This window comes from Mesoplodon mirus (assembly GCF_964341445.2).
Source record: "Mesoplodon mirus genome assembly, chromosome: 10".
Classification (NCBI taxonomy): Eukaryota; Metazoa; Chordata; class Mammalia; order Artiodactyla; family Ziphiidae; genus Mesoplodon; species Mesoplodon mirus.
In genome coordinates, this window is record NC_138986.1 from 100,459,597 (window position 1) to 100,487,442 (window position 27,846).

A 27,846-nucleotide genomic window follows, 5' to 3' on the forward strand; every position below is an offset into this window, starting at 1 on the left:
AGCCTTTCATTCCTCCCTCAGGAATCTCGAAGTCACAAGAGGATCCCCCTCGGCTTGGATCCACTGTGGTGGCCCAAGGCTGCAGCCCAGGGGCAGGGGAGGTCTCCTCTGCCTCTAAATACTTCTTCTGTACTTCTACTCTGCGCAAGCTCAGCTACGCTGGTAAGGGCGCGGGGCTCCTCAGGTGAGGGGGTGCTTGGCTGTGAGGCAGGAGGCACACAGATCCCAGGGAGGCTGAGAGGAAATCCAGGGTCATCAGAGGTGATGAGGGCTCTGTGGAGGAGCCTGGGCAGGATGCCTGAGCTGTTCCGAGGGCATGGATGCCAGCTGAGTCTGGGAGTGTGTGTGTGAATACTGCTACTACCATGGTGGGGAAGTCAAGGAGCAGGGGCCGGAAAGGTCTGGGCTTGAGGTGGAGGGAAGAGGGACCAGATTAAGCATCTTCAGAGGAAAATGTAGGCTTTGTCTTTGCCTTTGCTTCCAGAGAAGGACAGAGTTCTGCATTATACACCTCCAGCCTGAGAGCAGGACCATCCAGCTCAGGTGTACACAGCTCACACATACACGTGCCCTCCAGGCACAGCCCTTCTCAGTGCACATCAACCCCAAGCACGTGCTCCACAGTACTCTCCTGTACCACAGCCCCATTCCACAAGGAATGCACCACTGATATTCCCAAACTCACACTCCTCGTCGTACACGCATCCAGCCGCATCCCTCACATACTACAGCCCTCACCACCATACTCCACACCCCTGTATATAGACACCGCTCCAGTATCCCCCAACACGCACATTAAAAGCCCACAGATGACACCCGATACACCACTCCGTCCTACGGCCAACAGACACCAAGCTCACGACATAGCTATGTCGTGCCAATGTCCCTCTCTCGTCTACCACACCTGCTCCCTCAGCTTCCGGCATGGCCCATGCATGTTATTATGATTTTCATTTCCTTTTTCAGGAATCCGGAGATTTCATCGAGACACTGCCCAGCCTAGACCACCCCTAGCCCAGGATCAGGAAGAAGGAGAGACCGCTTCCCCATCACACTGTGTCTCCTCCTCACCCTCTTCACCCTGTAAGAACTATCTGCACCCAGACAAAGAGGAAAGGGGCATGAAAATATACTACATGCAGGTACAAGTGAACAAGGGTGTCGCTGTCTCCTGGAAGACAAAGAAACCCTTGGAGTTGCCTGAAAAGCAGCTGACGATAGAAGAAGTGACCCTTCCTGAGGATGTGTGCGCAGTAGCCACTGACCCCTCTTCTGATGTGTCCACCAAAAGCCTCCTGTCTGACAGTGAGCCCACTGGGGAGGAGAAAGAGTATGAGGAAAGGGCAGAGCCAGGCAGCCCATCAGGGCCACCTGCTGTCGAGGAGAGACCCAGCGCCAAGACAGCAGACTGGATGCTGACCATGGAGACTAGCTTCAGGTGCATGGCTTGCTGCCGGGTCTTCCCCACCTTGGACATCCTCCAGCAGCACGTGAAGTTCGGCGTCCTGCAGGGCTTCAGCTCCCGTGTCTTTCATCTCAACATGGCCCAGTGGATGTGCAATGTGGAATCCGAGAGCACCCCTGAGGAGGAGGAGGAGGAGGAGGAGGAGGAGGAGGAGGAGGATGAAGAGAAGCAAGAAGAAAAGGAGAATGAGGGAGAGCAGCCCACGGGGGAAGGCCCCAGCCCAAAGAGACCCCGCAGGCAGGGTCTTTTCTCTCCTTTGAGTTCCAAACAGCAACTGAGATTCATGGGACAGAAGATCCTGGAAGACGGTGTGGCCGTCCCTTGGAAGAGGTAAGGCTTGAGGCTGGCAGTCTTCTGAGCCTATGTCACGAGGGCCCAGAGGAGTCTAAGGGAAGGGGCCGCACACATGTGCTGGTTGACCTAATGGCTCTGCAGTTGCATCAAATGGGACACACCCAGCACTAACAAAGGCATTGACCTCTGTTGACGTAAACAAGAAGGTGGAGCCTTTTCCTAGGAGTTTTCTCAGGGTCTGCACGATGGACCTCAACTCTTAGAGGACGTACTGCCAGCAGCTCCTTCTCGGCAGAGAGAGTCAGGAGTGGTCTCAAGAGAGGACAGGGGCCCTTGCAGGACCAGAACTTTGAGGTCTGAGAGCCTTGGGCCTGAGCCGAGATCTCACCCTGACCACTGGACCTAGCCTTCTGTGACAAAGGGGAATAGGAAAGAGAGTCACGTGGAAATGAGGTCCCCCGAGATATGGAAATGTTCCAGAACCTTCGTGGCGTGGTAGTTGATCTGGAGCCAAGCTCACTGTGGTGTGTGTGGCTCTGAGCATTAAGGCAATGCTGGAGGGTAACCCTGACCAGCAGAGCTTGGAGTGCTTCTTGTCTCTTCCTGTTCTACCTCATTTGCTTTATCCCTTCCAGGGAGAAGAAAGGACCCTCGGGAGAGTAGCAGACAGAATGCCGTGGTCTGAAGGAGGATGAAGGGACCGGCACTCAGTCTAACATCATATGACAATAGAAGCATCCTATGCAATAAAGGGCATTTTCCAAACCTTTCCTGGAGCTTTGATTTAATGACATTTTTCTATCTATGCATCTATCTGTCAGCTACATCTGTATCTTTCAAGGTTTGTGAACAAGCTTTCACATAAGCACTAGAGACGTCCGCCAGCATTTTCCAGAAGAGGCCTGCAAATTGCTGGGGACTCCTCACAAATAGGGAACGGCCACAACCCCTGCCACACAGACTCTGCGCGTGGCCCTCCTGACGTACTCCCACTCTCTCTCTGAATTTCCCAACATCTGAGATGAGGGTGCTGGCTGGAGGCAATGATCACGTGCAGGCTGAACCTTCTCCAGATTCTGATTCTCTTCCTGGGCCTATCGTCCTCAAGCACAGTTTCCATGTCCCTGGCCACACTGATCTCTCTCCTTCAGTACTTCCCTCCCTCCCTCTCCTGCCTCCCAGTGCAGAGAATACTTTTTTGCATTTGAGACGACATTTATTTTTTGTTCACAGAATTCTCACCTCTTCTACTGTGGCCTCCGTTGTGAACATTCCAAAGCTGAGAATTTTCTTTTTTTCTCCCTCATTTCTGCTGAGTCTTTACCTTCCTAATGCAGTGAGCTCACAGTGCCTAGCTGACAGGATGAGGAAAAAAAATCCAGGGAGCAAAGAGAAATAATAAAAGAATATATCAGTTAATTTTTCATAGTGTTATCCAACTACATATTTTTTTTTTTCCTTTTTGCGGTATGCAGGCCTCTCACTGTTGTGGCCTCTCCCGTTGCGGAGCACAGGCTCCGGATGCGCAGGCCCAGCGGCCATGGCTCACGGGCCCAGCCGCTCTGCGGCATATGGGATCCTCCCAGACCGGGGCACGAACCCGTATCCCCTGCATCGGCAGGCGGACTCTCAACCACTGCGCCACCAGGGAGGCCCCCAACTACATATTTTTAAAATTTTGGAATAACATTAGGAAACTTGTCTTTATAAAAAACTGAATTATTGGGCTTCCCTGGTGGAGCGGTAGTTAAGAATATGCCTGCGAATGCAGGGGACATGGGTTCGAGCCCTGGCCTGGGAAGATCCCACGTGCCACGGAGTAACTAAGCCCGCGTGCCACAACTACAGAGCCTGCGCTCTAGAGCCCGTGTGCCACATCAACCGAGCCCACGTGCCACGACTACGGAAGCCTGCGTGCCTAGAGCCCATGCTCCGCAACAAGAGAAGCCACTGCAATGAGAAGCCCGTGCACCGCAGCCAAGAGGAGCCCCGGTGCACTGCAACTAGAGAACGCACGCTAGCAGCAACAAAGACCCAATGCAGCCCAAAATAAATTAATTAATTTAAAAAAATTGAATTAGTTTCAAGGGTACAATGTATAAAAGTACAATAAAAACCCCCCTTCATAACCCCCCAACCCCACTCTCAAGATGGAATAGATATGCTGTGATACAATTTATAGTCGTAGTACTACTACTCCTCCCACCGCATCCGAAATCCTCTGAGCCAGGTGCAGCAGCTTCATTTCACAATGCTAGGACCCGCCACAAGACAGATGATAATCCCTTTGGACATTTCAAGGAGCGGCACCAGGGGAACAGTACCTGGGAAATGCCACTGACAGCTCAGAATATCCATGGCATTTCTAGAGCCTCGGCACTGCTCTCGCTCTGGGAATGAAGGTCCAAAAAGCACATCGGAGAATGTTCATAGTTGTAAACAAGCTCCACCTTTGAAACACAATCTACATAGAACCACATATACAAGCCTGCACAATGGATGAAGCCAAGGTCTCCTCCATGATTTCCCTTCTGACCACCTTATTGTCTCCTCAACCATAAAAGGTGAACTTGAAACTCAGGACCTTGCCTTGTCGCCAGAAACATCCAAGCTTGGATCAGTCTTTCTAAGACCAGATACTTGCTCTCTGAACTATTAGAGACTTGTCACATACACACAGGTAGAACAGGATTATTTCTATCTACCTGGGGACCTGGAGTCTTTCACATTGCTCCTGTTAAAACTCTCACAACAGCAAAACTTTACCTACAAAGGGTTCAAGCTATGACACTCCCAATTTCCACAAACCTCCTCAGCTCTTGTGAGTCACATGCAGCCAATTCCAGGAATTGGAAACATGGTTGTGAGGATGAAACTGACTTTGGGGCTCCCCTTGGATATGGTCTTCCAGACTTACCAAAAGGCCATTAAGAGGACGGTTTACCCCACCTCAGGGAAACCCGAGGCAGTACTTGCAGTCAAGGGCTGGCCATGGCTTCTGAGCTACATCCAAAAAGAATTTCATACTGTACCTGGATCTGCTGAAGCCATTTCTGACTGTCCGAGAGCCAGCATGTACCGCTCCTCAACTGCCTCCATTGTGGATCATCAGTAGGGCTGTCAGATTTAGTAAATAAAAGTACAGGATACCCAGTTAAACTTGAACTTCACATGAATAATAAGTCATTATTTTTAGTATAAGTAGATCCTATGAACTATTTGGGGCATACTTATCTTAAAAATATACTTGTTGTTTTTCTGACATTCATATTTATCTAAACAGCCTATATTTTATCTGTCAACCCTACCCTTCAGAAATGATGGAGGCTCATAGAGATCCAGGAGACGCCTCAGCGCCTCCTCAGCTTTTATTTCTACGTCCTGGACAGCGAGCACGTACCTTCCACTCCCAGTCATTGGCTAGAATGGAGGATATTCTCTGTTTTAGAGCTTTTTCTACTTGTCATTGTTATTATCTTCCTTATTTTAAAGAGATGTTTATTTTCTCCCAAACTTAATAGCTCATCCAAAAGTATTTCAAAGTTCATTAGACAAGGGAAAAACAACATGGTTCTGAAAAGTGAAGGAAACCGTCTGGTGTTTAGTCAAGAAGTAGTAGGGAGATTGAAAAAGCCAAACTTAATAAGCAAATCTCTCCAAGGGTATTTTCAGAGCTTGATACCCTCCCACACCCTGAAAATATTATTACATCAAGAATGTAGAACTGCTAACCAAATGTAAGGCTCCCATATGATTCTATCAAACTGAGGATGCTTCTTTACTAAGCAGTGAGCACACTTGCTGCCCCAGGGACCTTGGCAGTTGCAACGTAGGGCTCTTCCCTTTGGGATGGAAACAGCAAGTTTTCCTGTGGTCTACACACTGGCCCCCAAAATACTACACTCCCAATACTTGTCAACTTTAAGTATTTTTCTACATATCTCCATTTTTCTGTTACTATTTGGACTACATCCTAGACTTCACACTACGTAAATTGCATTCAAGAAGCTATTTTTAAAAGTTGGTAGGAAACCTTAAATCTATAGCTTGCAGTCCCTGGCTTACTTTCATCCAGGTGCATAAGGGTTTTCAAAAGTAGTCAGGTTAGTTACCCCATATCACAGCCCCACGCTTGTGTCACAGGTATAAAAATGGAACATGCTATTTAAGGTTTTAGTTGCCAAATCATCAAGCCTCCCAGACAGAGGCAATAAAGCCAAATGATTACAGAGGCATGGATTTTGATTTGCTCCAGTGTCTTGGGCAAGTCACTTGGCCTCTGTATTTATTTGTACTTATCTGCACTTATCTGTCACTTGGGGGTCATAATTGTACCTGGTCCATGGGTATGTTGTACCAATGATCTGTAAGGTAGTTACAAGAAACCGACACAGAGTAAGCACTCCACAGACATTGGCTATTAGCTATTGGAAATAGTTCTCCGTGAAACAGATGACTTTATCAGTGGATGACTCGGTGGGAGACAGTGCATCACAGAATCACAGCATGTTGAAAGTGACCTAGTTCACACTCTTATGTGAAAAGAAGAAAAGTGTGCATGGGTAGAAAATGTCTGAAACTTTACCTAACAAATAGTTCATCATGTTAGCATGGAGGATTAGAATAAATCAGGAAAGGAGGAAAGAAAAACTTGAGTGTCATTCAATTTCTCTATCATTTGTGTTTCTACACTGAGACTCTGAATACACTGGAAGTGCAAATTTTTTTAATGTGGCGGGATAAAGGTTTTCAAGTTTTCCTGATCCATCCATATTATTATCTCAGAATTGCTGGCAGTTCTTGCCATCTTCGGATCTACACCCATGTGAGTCAGTGTGCCATTCTGGACGGAGGAGATAATAGAGCAGAAGTGAAGTGAGAGGAAAGGAGAGAAAAGATTTTCTCTTTTCTCTTCAAAGAGGAAAGGTCTTTGGAATGGGAACAACTCACAACCAAACTTTGGGGAAAGGATGTGATGGAAAATGAGACAAACATCCTACCCCTGTGATGAGAAGGATTCCCTGGGCTGGATGGAGGGAGGTCACAGGTGGCTGGACAAGGAAACCAACTAGGGAGAAACACACACAAGTGCAGGGCAAACACCCTGAGGCCACTCAGCCTGACTCCATGCAAACATGTGTCCAGCAGACAGCCCTTCACCTGTGGCTCCCCAGCAAGACAGGTACCTCTGGGGTGCCAACTCATTCTGAGTCCGTTATGCCTGGGCATTCATAAACCTCTGTCTAACGTGTGAGGAATAAACTCTCAATGTTTATGAGGAAACTGGGGAAGGAGATTGAAAGGTTACTTAAACGGAAAAAAAAAGAAGTTCAGGAAGGCAGGATGGTAGAGAGACAAGAAAAAGACCTTAAAAGATAGAAAGGATTTGTCAAAGAAGAGAAAGAAAAAGAAATGATTCCAAATGGGTTAACCTGCAGCTAGGAAGTTAAGGAAGATTATTGATGGGTGAAGACTATGGAATAAAGTGAATAAAATTTATCAGAAGTTGCTGAGACTATGGTAAGAAGCATGATTATCAAATTATGAATTGGCTGCAATGGCATTCTAGGGGGACACTAGGAAGGGGAAGCAAATGTTCATGAGATGACAGTAGCAGGTGGAAAGATGTTTCAGGGGAAGATCAGTCTTGCAGAGTGTGTATCAGAGGAGGGCAAGTGTGAGCAAGCAAGGAAATACTAAGTGTATACGGTTCCTTCACTGAGTGCACCCAGCCCCGCGGTCAGCCTTGAGAACAAGCAGGACTTCAGGTACTGGAGCTACATTTCAGTCATCAGGACTTGAGAAGACACCCTTAACTCAGGTCTTCTCTTCAAACTCCATCTTTCCTTCTTGACCTTCATTTGGCCTCTTCCCTTACCCTCAAGCTGTGGACTGAGGCCACAGAGCAAGATGGGTCACTAGTGTCCTCCATCCCCCGGCGACTCTGGTTCACATCAGTGGAGCACCAAAGGCAATAACCAAGTAACAGACACAAGAGTGTATGAAGAAGAAAAGATTCTAATAAGGCTTTCTGTGACAGTGTGGGCCAAGTCGGCTCTATATGGCTGGTATCACGTGAATTATGAGCAGCCTTAGGGGAGAAGTCCTCAGAAGGCAGAGCCTGGCTCTCTAGAGGCTCTGCGTGCTCACAGCCCACTCCAAGACCTCAGTTACAGCTTCGGCCCCCAATATCTCTCCCTCTGCCTGCTCACAGTTTTTGAAGTCTTCTTTCCTCCACATTTCTCTTGAGAGGTGGAGGAGGAAGATGAGCTTCAGGCCAGCTCAGACTCCCCTGGGATCCCAGCAGGATGCCTAACATTAAGCTCCCACCTTCTAGGAAGCTCCTAAGATCTTCACATTTGGGGCAGTTCTCATTTCAGCTGTGCTTCAAATTGCTGGCTGGAGACGGCCTGTTGGAACGTGGCAAAAAGCAAGTAGCAGTCCTTCGGGCAGCCTGGCCCTTCTCGACTGTCAGACATCTTCAGGGATATTCTAGGAAATGTTGTTTGTTCTAGAGAAGGGAGGGAAACAATCCAATTGTCCAATAATGCTTGAATGGAAAATAAATGATGCTATATGCATGTGATCAAATAATATCAAACAGTCAAAAATCAAAGACCTAGATCTATATGGATTCACGTGGATAAATCTTGAAAACATAATATTGATTGAAAGAAAATAAGATAAAGAATGTTAGATTGTGATAACAGGTATGTAATATTTAAATATTTAAATCAATTCAACATATTGCTTCTATATATAGAGATGCAAGAAAATAAACTTTATCCAAAGAACACATTATTTACATTTAATATGCTCATTTATTTAGGAGACCCAAAAGAACCCACAGATAAACTAGCAGGAACTAATAAGACGGTTCAACAAGGCACACACATACAAGATCAATAAATTTTAGAAGTCAATCAGGCTCTTCTACACCGGCGATAACAAATTAGAAAGTGTAAAAGAAAATAAGAAAAAAAGAAGATCTAAAAATAGTCACAAGAGCCATATAAATTATTTAGAGCTAAGCATACGTAGAAGGCAATATAACTAACAAACTGAGTACGAACAGATAAACTCCGCCCAACCCAAGGTTAGGAAAAGACTGTTGTTACTTTATGAGAACAGACCCTCTTCTTACGGAGCAGATCAGTAAGTGAGAGTGAATCAAAGAAACACAGCATTTGAAAAGTCAGCTAGTCCAAGCCTCTTGATCGCACATACAGAAGCTGAAGCCGAGATAGGTTGAGTTACTTGGTAAAGGGCCCAATGTCCTGACTCAAGGACTAGCATTTTTCACTCAGTCGCAAGACACAATCAAATGCAGTACCTTGGAAAGAGATGGGGAAAAAATGAAGAAATCAAGTATATAGTTCCTCATCTTTAAGTACAGAAATAGCCGTGACAAAATTACACGTATTGAGGGAAAATTGAAGTGCAGAGTTTAAAATGTCAATAATCCACAGGGAAACTGGAGACCATTTAAAATATTCATATTAAATCTCTCTAGAAAAGACATTAAAAGATCTCCAATCAAAATGTGAATTTTATAATAGACATGGTATGATACAATTTATAATAGATAAGGTATGAACCTTTCCCTTTCACGGGAAAGCTTTGGCTGGGAAAAAGGAATTGTTCTTGAAAATGGGGCCTGTGCTACTGCAGACACTGTGCTCAACCTAGGTCCACCGAATGCTCTGATGTCAGCACTGAGGTCACAGAATTCCACTGTGTGCCTGGCAACCTTGCAAACATAACAGCCCTGGTGAGCACTAGGCAGTACTGCTGGTTCACTAAGTGGTACAAGTTTTTCAGCCATTTAGGAGACTTGACTATTTTTGTTTGTATTGAATCATTTCAACGGATTGCCCAAGAGCCAAGAAGGGCCAACCTGTAGGGAAGAGGAGGAGTTGGACATCTCTTGAGGCATCTTCTAAGGGAGACTTCTAGTTGGTACGATGGAACGGCGACAAAAGAGGAAACATCTGGAAAATGAAGAGTCCCAGGAAACTGCCGAGAACGGAGGAGGTATGTGGGGGGGCAACTTGTCTGGGGCACATGGGTTTCTGCTAAACTGAACCTTCTCTAGGAAGCGGGGGACTGAGAACGTGTCACCTGTGAAGCAGGGAGCGAGAGACCTTGTCTCACTGATGCTGCCGTATCTATGTGGAGGGCCCCTGTGGTGTGAGACGGCACAGAACGGCCAGATGCCCCCTGGGAGATGGGAGGTCAGCTCCGCTGGTCTGAGGACTCTCTCCTGGGGCAGCCAGGCCTGGAGCTTTGTCGGTCTCACAGCAGGCTGCATCCTGCTTGCACAGACCTAGAGGTGCAGCTTTTCTCAGTTCCCGATTTCTCTCTTATTCTCTTGGATCTTTCCCTGGGGTCATGAGGTGGGGGATGTGAAGGATGCAAGGATGCTGAGAGAGACCCATGAGTTGCTTGGCCTCTTTTACCAAAGTGGAAAGAGAAGCCCCATGAGTTGAAGGCCCTGTTGAAAAATATCTTCACAAGTGGAATGTACTTTGAAAGAAGATTGTTTGTCTAGGGATGGTGTCATATTGAAAGCAAGGAGGATTTATTCCTTCAACAGGAAGAATTTCCCAAAGGAGATCAAGGGAAGGGAAGGGTTTTCCAGAGACTGAGACCGCGTGAGCGGGCGTGAGAAATGTCCTTAGGGTCCTGTGGGGAGCTGTGAGCCACGGGCCACGTGGCGAGCATTAAATGTAGGCGAGTAGCTTGCCCTGGGGGAGGGGTGGTCACCCCAGAGCTCCAGCTAGAGGCCTCTGCCCCAGATTAGAGCCCAGTAGCTCCTACCAGTCCCAGGGCCCTGGAGACTGTAGGATGGGCCCTGGGAATGGAGCTCTAGACAGCAGGCAGATTTCCAGGCAGTGGCTGGGACAGGCTGGGGAAGGCAATGACTGCACCTGACCATTCAGAATATTTTGCTCTATATTCCTGTGTGTTTGTGTGTGTGTGTGTGTGTCTGTGTGTGTGTGTGTGGTAGTGCAGAGAAGAGCGAGATGAATGGGGTTAGAGTGCTTACCAGATATAAAGTCTGCATGGTAAAGTTCTTGTCACCCTGCCTGGACCTGGCTGACACTCGGTGTACGTAAGAGTGTATACAGAATTCTTGTTAGGGGTGTTTTTTGAGACAGTAACTCATACACCCATGTACACTCTGATGCAGCAAAAATATCACACACCCCACATATAACTTCCTTAGTAAACCACACACAGCACATGGAGGTATATACACGGATCCCTCCTGTACTACGTTCTCATACAACCCACCTGTATCACAATCCTCTCCTCCAACACCAAACGCTGGAGATGAGATATGTATATAGACACACACACTATATATATAGGACACACACACACACACACACACACACTATATATACATGTATCTCCTCAACTCTTGCACAAACACAGCTAACTTCAGCCATCGCTAAATACCTCTGTAAGATCCAGTCACGTGTCATACACACCACACTTGTAACACATTCTTGAGTAATGCCAGACCCGCTTTGTACAAACCACAGGAAACCACAGTCTCAGTAACCCATGTCAGGATTGCCAGAGAAAATATGGGCTATCCAGTTCAATTTGAATTCCAGATAAACAACAAGTAATTTTTCAGTATCCGTATGTCCCACATATTGTATGGGTAATACTTACACTAAAACTAAGTAAGAACAAATGCTGCATGGGAATACTTACACTAAAAAAATATTCTGGGTTTATCTGAAACTGAAATTTAACTGGGTGCCTTGTATTCTTGTTCGCTAAGTCTGGCAACCCTTATATACTTACCACCAGCTGATGTATTATATATTTATTTTAGTTTGGTTTAGTGTGTGTCTTCCCCTACTAGAATGTGCAGCGTTACCAAAGACTACAACAATGGAAGAGTGCCGGATACACAGGAGTAGCTGCTTACTGAATCTTGGTGAATGAATGAATGAACACGCACCATAAATACAAGCCACACCATGTAATGAGGAAAAGTTACATGTCCCAGAATTCCTGACTTGTGAACAGAAACCATGCACACAAAGGCCACAGACACAGATAGACACGTCTGCACTGTGCTCCCCATGCCAACCCCACACTTACCACAGACTTAACTGATACACATCACTCACTCTTCCCACACACTCACAGTCACCACCGAGGCCTACATTACCAACTAGACAGTGAGAGAATAAGTATTGATTGGAATTAAATCCTGGAGGATCCACTGGGAACCACACTCTCAACTGTGTGTATTCACTGCACCTGACACGTGTCACACACTCAGTAAATCTGTGTGGACAGAGGACTGATGAACCCACCCTGAGCCTTTCATTCCTCCCTCAGGAATCCCGAAGTCACGAGAGGATCCCCCTCGGCTTGGATCCACTGTGGTGGCCCAAGGCTGCAGCCCAGGGGCAGGGGAGGTCTCCTCTGCCTCTAAATACTTCTTCTGTACTTCTACTCTGCGCAAGCTCAGCTACGCTGGTAAGGGCGCGGGGCTCCTCAGGTGAGGGGGTGCTTGGCTGTGAGGCAGGAGGCACACAGATCCCAGGGAGGCTGAGAGGAAATCCAGGGTCATCAGAGGTGATGAGGGTTCTGTGGAGGAGCCTGGACAGGATGGCTGAGCTGTTCCGAGGGCATGGATGCCAGCAGAATCTGGGTGTCTGTGTGTGAATACTGCTACTACCATGGTGGGGAAGTCAAGGAGCAGGGGCCGGAAAGGTCTGGGCTTGAGGTGGAGGGAAGAGGGACCAGATTAAGCATCTTCAGAGGAAAATGTAGGCTTTGTCTTTGCCTTTGCTTCCAGAGAAGGACAGAGTTCTGCATTATACACCTCCAGCCTGAGAGCAGGACCATCCAGCTCAGGTGTACACAGCTCACACATACACGTGCCCTCCAGGCACAGCCCTTCTCAGTGCACATCAACCCCAAGCACGTGCTCCACAGTACTCTCCTGCACCACAGCCCCATTCCATAAGGAATGCACCACCGATATTCCCAAACTCACACTCCTCGTCGTACACGCATCCAGCCGCATCCCTCACATACTACAGCCCTCACCACCATACTCCACACCCCTTTATATAGACACCGCTCCAGTATCCCCCCCCACGCACATTAAAAGCCCACAGATGACACCCGATACACCACTCCGTCCTACGGCCAACAGACACCAAGCTCACGACATAGCTATGTCGTGCCAATGTCCCTCTCTCGTCTACCACACCTGCTCCCTCAGCTTCTGGCATGGCCCATGCATGTTATTATGATTTTCATTTCCTTTTTCAGGAATCCGGAGATTTCATCGAGACACTGCCCAGCCTAGACCACCCCTGGCCCAGGATCAGGAAGAAGGAGGAGACCGCTTCCCCATCACACTGTGTCTCCTCCTCACCCTCTTCACCCTGTAAGAACTATCTGCACCCAGACAAAGAGGAAAGGGGCATGAAAATATACTACATGCAGGTACAAGTGAACAAGGGTGTCGCTGTCTCCTGGAAGACAAAGAAACCCTTGGAGTTGCCTGAAAAGCAGCTGACGATAGAAGAAGTGACCCTTCCTGAGGATGTGTGCGCAGTAGCCACTGACCCCTCTTCTGATGTGTCCACCGAAAGCCTCCTGTCTGACAGTGAGCCCACTGGGGAGGAGAAAGAGTATGAGGAAAGGGCAGAGCCAGGCAGCCCATCAGGGCCACCTGCTGTCGAGGAGAGACCCAGCGCCAAGACAGCGGACTGGATGCTGACCATGGAGACTAGCTTCAGGTGCATGGCCTCCTGCCGGATCTTCCCCACCTTGGAGATCCTCCAGCAGCACGTGAAGTTCGGCGTCCTGCAGGGCTTCAGCTGCCGTGTCTTTCATCTCAACATGGCCCAGTGGATGGGCAATGTGGAATCCGAGAGCACCCCTGAGGAGGAGGAGGAGGAGGAGGAGGAGGAGGAGGAGGAGGATGAAGAGAAGCAAGAAGAAAAGGAGAATGAGGGAGAGCAGCCCACGGGGGAAGGCCCCAGCCCAAAGAGACCCCGCAGGCAGGGTCTTTTCTCTCCTTTGAGTTCCAAACAGCAACTGAGATTCATGGGACAGAAGATCCTGGAAGACGGTGTGGCCGTCCCTTGGAAGAGGTAAGGCTTGAGGCTGGCAGTCTTCTGAGCCTATGTCACGAGGGCCCAGAGGAGTCTAAGGGAAGGGGCCGCACACATGTGCTGGTTGACCTAATGGCTCTGCAGTTGCATCAAATGGGACACACCCAGCACTAACAAAGGCATTGACCTCTGTTGACGTAAACAAGAAGGTGGAGCCTTTTCCTAGGAGTTTTCTCAGGGTCTGCACGATGGACCTCAACTCTTAGAGGACGTACTGCCAGCAGCTCCTTCTCGGCAGAGAGAGCCAGGAGTGGTCTCAAGAGAGGACAGGGGCCCTTGCAGGACCAGAACTTTGAGGTCTGAGAGCCTTGGGCCTGAGCCGAGATCTCACCCTGACCACTGGACCTAGCCTTCTGTGACAAAGGGGAATAGGAAAGAGAGTCACGTGGAAATGAGGTCCCCCGAGATATGGAAATGTTCCAGAACCTTCGTGGCGTGGTAGTTGATCTGGAGCCAAGCTCACTGTGGTGTGTGTGGCTCTGAGCATTAAGGCAATGCTGGAGGGTAACCCTGACCAGCAGAGCTTGGAGTGCTTCTTGTCTCTTCCTGTTCTACCTCATTTGCTTTATCCCTTCCAGGGAGAAGAAAGGACCCTCGGGAGAGTAGCAGACAGAATGCCGTGGTCTGAAGGAGGATGAAGGGACCGGCACTCAGTCTAACATCATATGACAATAGAAGCATCCTATGCAATAAAGGGCATTTTCCAAACCTTTCCTGGAGCTTTTATTTAATGACATTTTTCTATCTATGCATCTATCTGTCAGCTACATCTGTATCTTTCAAGGTTTGTGAACAAGCTTTCACATAAGCACTAGAGACGTCCGCCAGCATTTTCCAGAAGAGGCCTGCAAATTGCTGGGGACTCCTCACAAATAGGGAACGGCCACAACCCCTGCCACACAGACTCTGCGCGTGGCCCTCCTGACGTACTCCCACTCTCTCTCTGAATTTCCCAACGTCTGAGATGAGGGTGCTGGCTGGAGGCAATGATCACGTGCAGGCTGAACCTTCTCCAGATTCTGATTCTCTTCCTGGGCCTATCGTCCTCAAGCACAGTTTCCATGTCCCTGGCCACACTGATCTCTCTCCTTCAGTCCTTCCCTCCCTCCCTCTCCTGCCTCCCAGTGCAGAGAATACTTTTTTGCATTTGAGACGACATTTATTTTTTGTTCACAGAATTCTCACCTGTTTTACTGTGGCCTCCGTTGTGAACATTCCAAAGCTGTGAATTTTCTTTTTTTCTCCCTCATTTCTGCTGAGTCTTTACCTTCCTAATGCAGTGAGCTCACAGTGCCTAGCTGACTGGATGAGGAAAAAAAATCCAGGGAGCAAAGAGAAATAATAAAAGAATATATCAGTTAATTTTTCATAGTGTTATCCAACTACATATTTTTAAAATTTTGGAATAATATTAGGAAACTTCTCTTTATAAAAAACTGAATTATTGGGCTTCCCTGGTGGAGCGGTAGTTAAGAATATGCCTGCGAATGAAGGGGACATGGGTTCGAGCCCTGGCCTGGGAAGATCCCACGTGCCACGGAGTAACTAAGCCCGCGCGCCACAACTACTGAGCCTGCGCTCTAGAGCCCGTGTGCCACATCAACCGAGCCCACGTGCCACGACTACGGAAGCCTGCGTGCCTAGAGCCCATGCTCCGCAACAAGAGAAGCCACTGCAATGAGAAGCCCGTGCACCACAGCCAAGAGGAGCCCCGGCGCACTGCAACTAGAGAACGCCCGCTAGCAGCAACAAAGACCCAATGCAGCCCAAAATAAATTAATTAATTTTAAAAAATTGAATTAGTTTCAAGGGTACAATGTATAAAAGTACAATAAAAGCCCCCCTTCATAACCCCCCAACCACACTCTCAAGATGGAATAGATATGCTGTGATACAATTTATAGTCGTAGTACTACTCCTCCTCCCACCGCATCCGAAATCCTCTGAGCCAGGTGCAGCAGCTTCATTTCACAATGCTAGGACCCGCCACAAGACAGATGATAATCCCTTTGGACATTTCAAGGAGCGGCACCAGGGGAACAGTACCTGGGAAATGCCACTGACAGCTCAGAATATCCATGGCATTTCTAGAGCCTCGGCACTGCTCTCGCTCTGGGAATGAAGGTCCAAAAAGCACATCGGAGAATGTTCATAGTTGTAAACAAGCTCCACCTTTGAAACACAATCTACATAGAACCACATATACAAGCCTGCACAATGGATGAAGCCAAGGTCTCCTCCATGATTTCCCTTCTGACCACCTTATTGTCTCCTCAACCATAAAAGGTGAACTTGAAACTCAGGACCTTGCCTTGTCGCCAGAAACATCCAAGCTTGGATCAGTCTTTCTAAGACCAGATACTTGCTCTCTGAACTATTAGAGACTTGTCACATACACACAGGTAGAACAGGATTATTTCTATCTACCTGGGGACCTGGAGTCTTTCACATTGCTCCTGTTAAAACTCTCACAACAGCAAAACTTTACCTACAAAGGGTTCAAGCTATGACACTCCCAATTTCCACAAACCTCCTCAGCTCTTGTGAGTCACATGCAGCCAATTCCAGGAATAGGAAACATGGTTGTGAGGATGAAACTGACTTTGGGGCTCCCCTTGGATATGGTCTTCCAGACTTACCAAAAGGCCATTAAGAGGACGGTTTACCCCACCTCAGGGAAACCCGAGGCAGTACTTGCAGTCAAGGGCTGGCCATGGCTTCTGAGCTACATCCAAAAAGAATTTCATACTGTACCTGGATCTGCTGAAGCCATTTCTGACTGTCTGAGAGCCAGCATGTACCGCTCCTCAACTGCCTCCATTGTGGATCATCAGTAGGGCTGTCAGATTTAGTAAATAAAAGTACAGGATACCCAGTTAAACTTGAACTTCACATGAATAATAAGTCATTATTTTTAGTATAAATAGATCCTATGAACTATTTGGGGCATACTTATCTTAAAAATATACTTGTTGTTTTTCTGACATTGATATTTATCTAAACAGCCTATATTTTATCTGTCAACCCTACCCTTCAGAAATGATGGAGGCTCATAGAGATCCAGGAGACGCCTCAGCACCTCCTCAGCTTTTATTTCTACGTCCTGGACAGCGAGCACGAACCTTCCACTCCCAGTCATTGGCTAGAATGGAGGATATTCTCTGTTTTAGAGCTTTTTCTACTTGTCATTGTTATTATCTTCCTTATTTTAAAGAGATGTTTATTTTCTCCCAAACTTAATAGCTCATCCAAAAGTATTTCAAAGTTCATTAGGCAAGGGAAAAACAACATGGTTCTGAAAAGTGAAGGAAACCGCCTGGTGTTTAGTCAAGAAGTAGTAGGGAGATTGAAAAAGCCAAACTTAATAAGCAAATCTCTCCAAGGGTATTTTCAGAGCTTGATACCCTCCCACACCCTGAAAATATTATTACATCAAGAATGTAGAACTGCTAACCAAATGTAAGGCTCCCATATGATTCTATCAAACTGAGGATGCTTCTTTACTAAGCAGTGAGCACACTTGCTGCCCCAGGGACCTTGGCAGTTGCAACGTAGGGCTCTTCACTTTGGGATGGAAACAGCAAGTTTTCCTGTGGTCTACACACTGGCCCCCAAAATACTACACTCCCAATACTTGTCAACTTTAAGTATTTTTCTACATATCTCCATTTTTCTGTTACTATTTGGACTACATCCTAGACTTCACACTACGTAAATTGCATTCAAGAAGCTATTTTTAAAAGTTGGTAGGAAACCTTAAATCTATAGCTTGCAGTCCCTGGCTTACTTTCATCCAGGTGCATAAGGGTTTTCAAAAGTAGTCAGGTTAGTTACCCCATATCACAGCCCCAAGCTTGTGTCACAGGTATAAAAATGGAACATGCTATTTAAGGTTTTAGTTGCCAAATCATCAAGCCTCCCAGACAGAGGCAATAGAGCAAAATGATTACAGAGGCATGGATTTTGATTTGCTCCAGTGTCTTGGGCAAGTCACTTGGCCTCTCTATTTATTTGTACTTATCTGCACTTATCTGTCACTTGGGGGTCATAATTGTACCTGGTCCATGGGTACGTTGTACCAATGATCTGTAAGGTAGTTACAAGAAACCGACACAGAGTAAGCACTCCACAGACATTGGTTATTAGCTATTGGAAATAGTTCTCCGTGAAACAGATGACATTATCAGTGGATGACACGGTGGGAGACAGTGAATCACAGAATCACAGCATGTTGAAAGTGACCTAGTTCACACTCTTATGTGAAAAGAAGAAAAGTGTGCATGGGTAGAAAATGTCTGAAACTTTACCTAACAAATAGTTCATCATGTTAGCATGGAGGATTAGAATAAATCAGGAAAGGAGGAAAGAAAAACTTGAGTGTCATTCAATTTCTCTATCATTTGTGTTTCTACACTGAGACTCTGAATACACTGGAAGTGCAATTTTTTTTAATGTGGCGGGATAAAGGTTTTCAAGTTTTCCTGATCCATCCGTATTATTATCTCAGAATTGCTGGCAGTTCTTGCCATCTTCGGATCTACACCCATGTGAGTCAGGGGGCCATTCTGGACGGAGGAGATAATAGAGCAGAAGAGAAGTGAGAGGAAAGGAGAGAAAAGATTTTCTCTTTTCTCTTCAAAGAGGAAAGGTCTTTGGAATGGGAACAACTCACAACCAAACTTTGGGGAAAGGATGTGATGGAAAATGAGACAAACATCCTACCCCTGTGATGAGAAGGATTCCCTGGGCTGGATGGAGGGAGGTCACAGGTGGCTGGACAAGGAAACCAACTAGAGAGAAACACACACAAGTGCAGGGCAAACACCCTGAGGCCACTCAGCCTGACTCCATGCAAACATGTGTCCAGCAGACAGCCCTTCACCTGTGGCTCCCCAGCAAGACAGGTACCTCGGGGTTGCCAACTCATTCTGAGTCCATTATGCCTGGCCATTCATAAACCGCTGTCTAACGTGTGAGGAATAAACTCTCAATGTTTATGAGGAAATTGGGGAAGGAGATTGAAAGGTTACATAAACGAAAAAAAAAAAGTGTTCAGGAAGGCAAGATGGTAGAGAGACAAGAAAAAGACCTTAAAAGATAGAAAGGATTTGCCAAAGAAGAGAAAGAAAAAGAAATGATTCCGAATGGGTTAACCTGCAGCTAGGAAGTTAAGGAAGATTATTGATGGGTGAAGACTATGGAATAAAGTGAATAAAATTTATCAGAAGTTGCTGAGAATATGGTAAGCAGCATGATTATCAAATTATGAATTGCCTGCAATGGCATTCTAGGGGGACACTAGGAAGGGGAAGCAAATGTTCATGAGATGACAGTGGCAGCTGGAAAGTTGTTTCAGGGGAAGATCAGTCTTGCAGAGGGTGTATCAGAGGAGGGCAAGTGTGAGCAAGCAAGGAAATACTAAGTGTATACGGTTCCTTCACTGAGTGCACCCAGCCCCGCGGTCAGCCTTGAGAACAAGCAGGACTTCAGGTACTGGAGCTACATTTCAGTCATCAGGACTTGAGAAGACACCCTTAACTCAGGTCTTCTCTTCAAACTCCATCATTCCTTCTTGACCTTCATTTGGCCTCTTCCCTTACCCTCAAGCTGTGGACGGAGGCCACAGAGCAAGATGGGTCACTAGTGTCCTCCATCCCCTGGCGACTGTGGTTCACCTCAGTGGAGTACCAAAGGCAATAACCAAGTAACAGACACAAGAGTGTATGAAGAAGAAGAGATTCTGATAAGGCTTTCTGTGACAGTGTGGGCTAAGTCGGCTCTATATGGCTGGTATCACGTGAATTATGAGCAGCCTTATGGGAGAAGTGCTCAGAAGGCAGAGCCTGGCTCTCTAGAGGCTCTGCATGCTCACAGCCCACTCCAAGACCTCAGTTACAGCTTCGGCCCCCAATATCTCTCCCTCTGCCTGCTCACAGTTTTTGAAATCTTCTTTCCTCCACATTTCTCTTGAGAGGTGGAGGAGGAAGATGAGCTTCAGGCCAGCTCAGACTCCCCTGGGATCCCAGTAGGATGCCTATCATTAACCTCCCAACTTCTAGGAAGCTCCTAAGATCTTCACATTTGGGGCAGTTCTCATTTCAGCTGTGCTTCAAATTGCTGGCTGGAGACGGCCTGTTGGAAGGTGGCTAAAAGCAAGTAGCAGTCCTTCGGGCAGCCTGGCCCTTCTCGACTGTCAGACATCTTCAGGGATATTCTAGGAAATGTTGTTTGTTCTAGAGAAGGGAGGGAAACAATCCAATTGTCCAATAATGCTTGAATGGAAAATAAATGATGCTATATGCATGTGATCAAATAATATCAAACAGTCAAAAATCAAAGACCTAGATCTATATGGATTCACGTGGATAAATCTTGAAAACATAATATTGATTGAAAGAAAATAAGATAAAGAATGTTAGATTGTGATAACAGGTATGTAATATTTAAATATTTAAATCAATTCAGCATATTGCTTCTATACATAGAGATGCAAGAAAATAAACTTTATCCAAAGAACACATTATTTACATTTAATATGCTCATTTATCTAGGAGACCCAAAAGAACCCACAGATAAACTAGCAGGAACTAATAAGACGGTTCAACAAGGCACACACATACAAGATCAATAAATTTTAGAAGTCAATCAGGCTCTTCTACACTGGCGATAACAAATTAGAAACTGTAAAAGAAAATAAGAAAAAAAGAAGATCTAAAAATAGTCACAAGAGCCATATAAATTATTTAGAGCTAAGCATACGTAGAAGGCAATATAACTAACAAACTGAGTACGAACAGATAAACTCCGCCCAACCCAAGGTTAGGAAAAGACTGTTGTTACTTTATGAGAACAGACCCTCTTCTTACGGAGCAGATCAGTAAGTGAGAGTGAATCAAAGAAACACAGCATTTGAAAAGTCAGCTAGTCCAAGCCTCTTGATCGCACATACAGAAGCTGAAGCCCAGATAGGTTGAGTTACTTGCTAAAGGGCCCAATGTCCTGACTCAAGGACTAGCATTTTTCACTCAGTCGCAAGACACAATCAAATGCAGTACCTTGGAAAGAGATGGGGAAAAAATGAAGAAATCAATTATATAGTTCCTCATCTTTAAGTACAGAAATAGCCGTGACAAAATTACACGTATTGAGGGAAAATTGAAGTGCAGAGTTTAAAATGTCAATAATCCACAGGGAAACTGGAGACCATTTAAAATATTCATATTAAATCTCTCTAGAAAAGACATTAAAAGATCTCCAATCGAAATGTGAATTTTATAATAGACATGGTAGGATACAATTTATAATAGATATGGTATGAACCTTTCCCTTTCACGGGAAAGCTTCGGCTGGGAAAAAGGAATTGTTCTTGAAAATGGGGCCTGTGCTACTGCAGACACTGTGCTCAACCTAGGTCCACCGAATGCTCTGATGTCATCACTGAGGTCACAGAATTCCACTGTGCGCCTGGCAACCTTGCAAACATAACAGCCCTGGTGAGCACTAGGCAGTACTGCTGGTTCACTAAGTGGTACAAGTTTTTCAGCCATTTAGGAGACTTGACCATTTTTATTTGTATTGAATCATTTCAACGGATTGCCCAAGAGCCAAGAAGGGCCAACCTGTAGGGAAGAGGAGGAGTTGGACATCTCTTGAGGCATCTTCTAAGGGAGACTTCTAGTTGGTACGATGGAACGGCGACAAAAGAGGAAACATCTGGAAAATGAAGAGTCCCAGGAAACTGCCGAGAACGGTGGAGGTATGTGGGGGGCAACTTGTCTGGGGCACATGGGTTTCTGCCAAACTGAAGCTTCTCCAGGAAGCGGGGGACTGAGAACGTGTCACCTGTGAAGCAGGGAGCGAGAGACCTTGTCTCACTGATGCTGCCGTATCTATCCGGAGGGTCCCTGTGGTGTGAGACGGCACAGAATGGCCAGATGCCCCCTGGGAGATGGGAGGTCAGCTCCGCTGGTCTGAGGACTCTCTCCTGGGGCAGCCGGGCCTGGAGCTTTTTCGGACTCACAGCAGGCTGCATCCTTCTTGCACAGACCTAGAGGTGCAGCTTTTCTCAGTCCCCGATTTCTCTCTTATTCTCTTGGATCTTTCCCTGGGGTCATGAGGTGGGGGATGTGAAGGATGCAAGGATGCTGAGAGAGACCCATGAGTTGCTTGGCCTCTTTTACCAAAGTGGAAAGAGAAGCCCCATGAGTTGAAGGCCCTGTTGAAAAATATCTTGACAAGTGGAATGCACTTTGAAAGAAGATTGTTTGTCTAGGGATGGTGTCATATTGAAAGCAAGGAGGATTTATTCCTTCAACAGGAAGAATTTCCCAAAGGAGATCAAGGGAAGGGAAGGGTTTTCCAGAGACTGAGACCGTGTGAGCGGGGGTGAGAAATGTCCTCAGGGTCCTGCGGGGAGCTCTGAGAGCCACGGGCCACGTGGTGCCTGCGTGCATTAAATGTAGGCGAGTAGCTTGCCCTCGGAGAGGGGTGGTCACCCCAGAGCTCCAGCTAGAGGCCTCTGCCCCAGATTAGAGCCCAGTAGCTCCTACCAGGCCCAGGGCCCTGGAGACTGTAGGATGGGCCCTGGGAATGGAGCTCTAGACAGCAGGCAGATTTCCAGGCAGTGGCTGGGACAGGCTGGGGAAGGCAATGACTGCCCCTGACCATTCAGATTATTTTGCTCTATGTTCCTGTGTGTGTGTGTGTGAGAGAGTGAGTGTGTGTGTGTGTGTGTGTGTGCGTGTGTGTGTGTGGTAGTGCAGAGAAGAGCGAGATGAATGGGGGTAGAGTGCTTACCAGATATAACATCTGTGTGGTAAAGTTCTTGTCACCCTGCCTGGAGCTGGCTGACACTCGGCGTACCTAGGAGTGTATACAGAATTCTTGTTAGGGGTGTTTTATGAGACAGTAACTCATACACCCATGTACACTCTGATACAGCAAAAATATCACACACCCCACATATAACTTCCTTATTAAACCACACACAGCACATGGAGGTATATACACGCATCCCTCCTATACTACGTTCTCATACAACCCACCTGTATCACAATCCTCTCCTCCAACACCAAACGCTGGAGATGAGATATGTATATAGACACACAGACTATATATATAGGACACACACACACACACACTATATATACATGTATTTCCTCAACTCTTGCACAAACACAGCTAACTTCAGCCATCTCTAAATACCTCTGTAAGAACCAGTCACGTGTCATACACACCACACTTGTAACACATTCTTGAGTAATGCCAGACCCGCTTTGTACAAACCACAGGAAACCACAGTCTCAGTAACCCATGTCAGGATTGCCAGAGAAAATATGGGCTATCCAGTTCAATTTGAATTCCAGATAAACAACAAGTAATTTTTCAGTATCCGTATGTCCCACATATTGTATGGGCCATACTTACACTAAAACTAAGTCAGGCCAAATACTGCATGGGAATACTTACACTAAAAAATTATTCTGGGTTTATCTGAAACTGAAATTTAACTGGGTGCCTTGTATTCTTGTTCGCTAAGTCTGGCAACCCTTATATACTTACCACCAGCTGATGTATTATATATTTATGGTAGTTTTGTTTAGTGTGTGTCTTCCCCTACTAGAATGTGCAGCGTTACCAAAGACTACAACAATGGAAGAGTGCCGGATACACAGGAGTAGCTGCTTACTGAATCTTGGTGAATGAATGAATGAACACGCACCATAAATACAAGCCACACCATGTAATGAGGAAAAGTTACATGTCCCAGAATTCCTGACTTGTGAACAGAAACCATGCACACAAAGGCCACAGACACAGATAGACACGTCTGCACTGTGCTCCCCATGCCAACCCCACACTTACCACAGACTTAACTGATACACATCACTCACTCTTCCCACACACTCACAGTCACCACCGAGGCCTACATTACCAACTAGACAGTGAGAGAATAAGTATTGATTGGAATTAAATCCTGGAGGATCCACTGGGAACCACACTCTCAACTGTGTGTATCCACTGCACCTGACACGTGTCACACACTCAGTAAATATCTGTGGACAGAGGACTGATGAACCCACCCTGAGCCTTTCATTCCTCCCTCAGGAATCTCGAAGTCACAAGAGGATCCCCCTCGGCTTGGATCCACTGTGGTGGCCCAAGGCTGCAGCCCAGGGGCAGGGGAGGTCTCCTCTGCCTCTAAATACTTCTTCTGTACTTCTACTCTGCGCAAGCTCAGCTACGCTGGTAAGGGCGCGGGGCTCCTCAGGTGAGGGGGTGCTTGGCTGTGAGGCAGGAGGCACACAGATCCCAGGGAGGCTGAGAGGAAATCCAGGGTCATCAGAGTGATGAGGGCTCTGTGGAGGAGCCTGGGCAGGATGCCTGAGCTGTTCCGAGGGCATGGATGCCAGCTGAGTCTGGGAGTGTGTGTGTGAATACTGCTACTACCATGGTGGGGAAGTCAAGGAGCAGGGGCCGGAAAGGTCTGGGCTTGAGGTGGAGGGAAGAGGGACCAGATTAAGCATCTTCAGAGGAAAATGTAGGCTTTGTCTTTGCCTTTGCTTCCAGAGAAGGACAGAGTTCTGCATTATACACCTCCAGCCTGAGAGCAGGACCATCCAGCTCAGGTGTACACAGCTCACACATACACGTGCCCTCCAGGCACAGCCCTTCTCAGTGCACATCAACCCCAAGCACGTGCTCCACAGTACTCTCCTGCACCACAGCCCCATTCCACAAGGAATGCACCACCGATATTCCCAAACTCACACTCCTCGTCGTACATGCATCCAGCCGCATCCCTCACATACTACAGCCCTCACCACCATACTCCACACCCCTGTATATAGACACCGCTCCAGTATCCCCCCCCACGCACATTAAAAGCCCACAGATGACACCCGATACACCACTCCGTCCTACGGCCAACAGACACCAAGCTCACGACATAGCTATGTCGTGCCAATGTCCCTCTCTCGTCTACCACACCTGCTCCCTCAGCTTCCGGCATGGCCCATGCATGTTATTATGATTTTCATTTCCTTTTTCAGGAATCCGGAGATTTCATCGAGACACTGCCCAGCCTAGACCACCCCTAGCCCAGGATCAGGAAGAAGGAGAGACCGCTTCCCCATCACACTCTGTCTCCTCCTCACCCTCTTCACCCTGTAAGAACTATCTGCACCCAGACAAAGAGGAAAGGGGCATGAAAATATACTACATGCAGGTACAAGTGAACAAGGGTGTCGCTGTCTCCTGGAAGACAAAGAAACCCTTGGAGTTGCCTGAAAAGCAGCTGACGATAGAAGAAGTGACCCTTCCTGAGGATGTGTGCGCAGTAGCCACTGACCCCTCTTCTGATGTGTCCACCGAAAGCCTCCTGTCTGACAGTGAGCCCACTGGGGAGGAGAAAGAGTATGAGGAAAGGGCAGAGCCAGGCAGCCCATCAGGGCCACCTGCTGTCGAGGAGAGACCCAGCGCCAAGACAGCGGACTGGATGCTGACCATGGAGACTAGCTTCAGGTGCATGGCTTGCTGCCGGGTCTTCCCCACCTTGGACATCCTCCAGCAGCACGTGAAGTTCGGCGTCCTGCAGGGCTTCAGCTGCCGTGTCTTTCATCTCAACATGGCCCAGTGGATGGGCAATGTGGAATCCGAGAGCACCCCTGAGGTGGAGGAGGAGGAGGAGGAGGAGGAGGAGGAGGAGGAGGATGAAGAGAAGCAAGAAGAAAAGGAGAATGAGGGAGAGCAGCCCACGGGGGAAGGCCCCAGCCCAAAGAGACCCCGCAGGCAGGGTCTTTTCTCTCCTTTGAGTTCCAAACAGCAACTGAGATTCATGGGACAGAAGATCCTGGAAGACGGTGTGGCCGTCCCTTGGAAGAGGTAAGGCTTGAGGCTGGCAGTCTTCTGAGCCTATGTCACGAGGGCCCAGAGGAGTCTAAGGGAAGGGGCCGCACACATGTGCTGGTTGACCTAATGGCTCTGCAGTTGCATCAAATGGGACACACCCAGCACTAACAAAGGCATTGACCTCTGTTGACGTAAACAAGAAGGTGGAGCCTTTTCCTAGGAGTTTTCTCAGGGTCTGCACGATGGACCTCAACTCTTAGAGGACGTACTGCCAGCAGCTCCTTCTCGGCAGAGAGAGCCAGGAGTGGTCTCAAGAGAGGACAGGGGCCCTTGCAGGACCAGAACTTTGAGGTCTGAGAGCCTTGGGCCTGAGCCGAGATCTCACCCTGACCACTGGACCTAGCCTTCTGTGACAAAGGGGAATAGAAAAGAGAGTCACGTGGAAATGAGGTCCCCCGAGATATGGAAATGTTCCAGAACCTTCGTGGCGTGGTAGTTGATCTGGAGCCAAGCTCACTGTGGTGTGTGTGGCTCTGAGCATTAAGGCAATGCTGGAGGGTAACCCTGACCAGCAGAGCTTGGAGTGCTTCTTGTCTCTTCCTGTTCTACCTCATTTGCTTTATCCCTTCCAGGGAGAAGAAAGGACCCTCGGGAGAGTAGCAGACAGAATGCCGTGGTCTGAAGGAGGATGAAGGGACCGGCACTCAGTCTAACATCATATGACAATAGACTCGTCCTATGCAATACAGGGCATTTTCCAAACCTTTCCTGGAGCTTTGATTTAATGACATTTTTCTATCTATGCATCTATCTGTCAGCTACATCTGTATCTTTCAAGGTTTGTGAACAAGCTTTCACATAAGCACTAGAGACGTCCGCCAGCATTTTCCAGAAGAGGCCTGCAAATTGCTGGGGACTCCTCACAAATAGGGAACGGCCACAACCCCTGCCACACAGACTCTGCGCGTGGCCCTCCTGACGTACTCCCACTCTCTCTCTGAATTTCCCAACGTCTGAGATGAGGGTGCTGGCTGGAGGCAATGATCACGTGCAGGCTGAACCTTCTCCAGATTCTGATTCTCTTCCTGGGCCTATCGTCCTCAAGCACAGTTTCCATGTCCCTGGCCACACTGATCTCTCTCCTTCAGTCCTTCCCTCCCTCCCTCTCCTGCCTCCCAGTGCAGAGAATACTTTTTTGCATTTGAGACGACATTTATTTTTTGTTCACAGAATTCTCACCTGTTTTACTGTGGCCTCCGTTGTGAACATTCCAAAGCTGTGAATTTTCTTTTTTTCTCCCTCATTTCTGCTGAGTCTTTACCTTCCTAATGCAGTGAGCTCACAGTGCCTAGCTGACTGGATGAGGAAAAAAAATCCAGGGAGCAAAGAGAAATAATAAAAGAATATATCAGTTAATTTTTCATAGTGTTATCCAACTACATATTTTTAAAATTTTGGAATAATATTAGGAAACTTCTCTTTATAAAAAACTGAATTATTGGGCTTCCCTGGTGGAGCGGTAGTTAAGAATATGCCTGCGAATGAAGGGGACATGGGTTCGAGCCCTGGCCTGGGAAGATCCCACGTGCCACGGAGTAACTAAGCCCGCGCGCCACAACTACTGAGCCTGCGCTCTAGAGCCCGTGTGCCACATCAACCGAGCCCACGTGCCACGACTACGGAAGCCTGCATGCCTAGAGCCCATGCTCCGCAACAAGAGAAGGCACTGCAATGAGAAGCCCGTGCACCACAGCCAAGAGGAGCCCCGGCGCACTGCAACTAGAGAACGCCCGCTAGCAGCAACAAAGACCCAATGCAGCCCAAAATAAATTAATTAATTTAAAAAAATTGAATTAGTTTCAAGGGTACAATGTATAAAAGTACAATAAAAGCCCCCCTTCATAACCCCCCAACTCCACTCTCAAGATGGAATAGATATGCTGTGATACAATTTATAGTCGTAGTACTACTACTCCTCCCACCGCATCCGAAATCCTCTGAGCCAGGTGCAGCAGCTTCATTTCACAATGCTAGGACCCGCCACAAGACAGATGATAATCCCTTTGGACATTT

The 27,846-nt window shown here is 47.3% G+C and overlaps 1 long non-coding RNA gene across 1 annotated transcript in view; it reads right to left on the reverse strand.

Moving 5' to 3' along the window:
- Positions 1-27,846, reverse strand: part of LOC309811552 — a 624,797-nt gene that overhangs the window by 232,322 nt on the left and 364,629 nt on the right. The window lies entirely within an intron of this gene.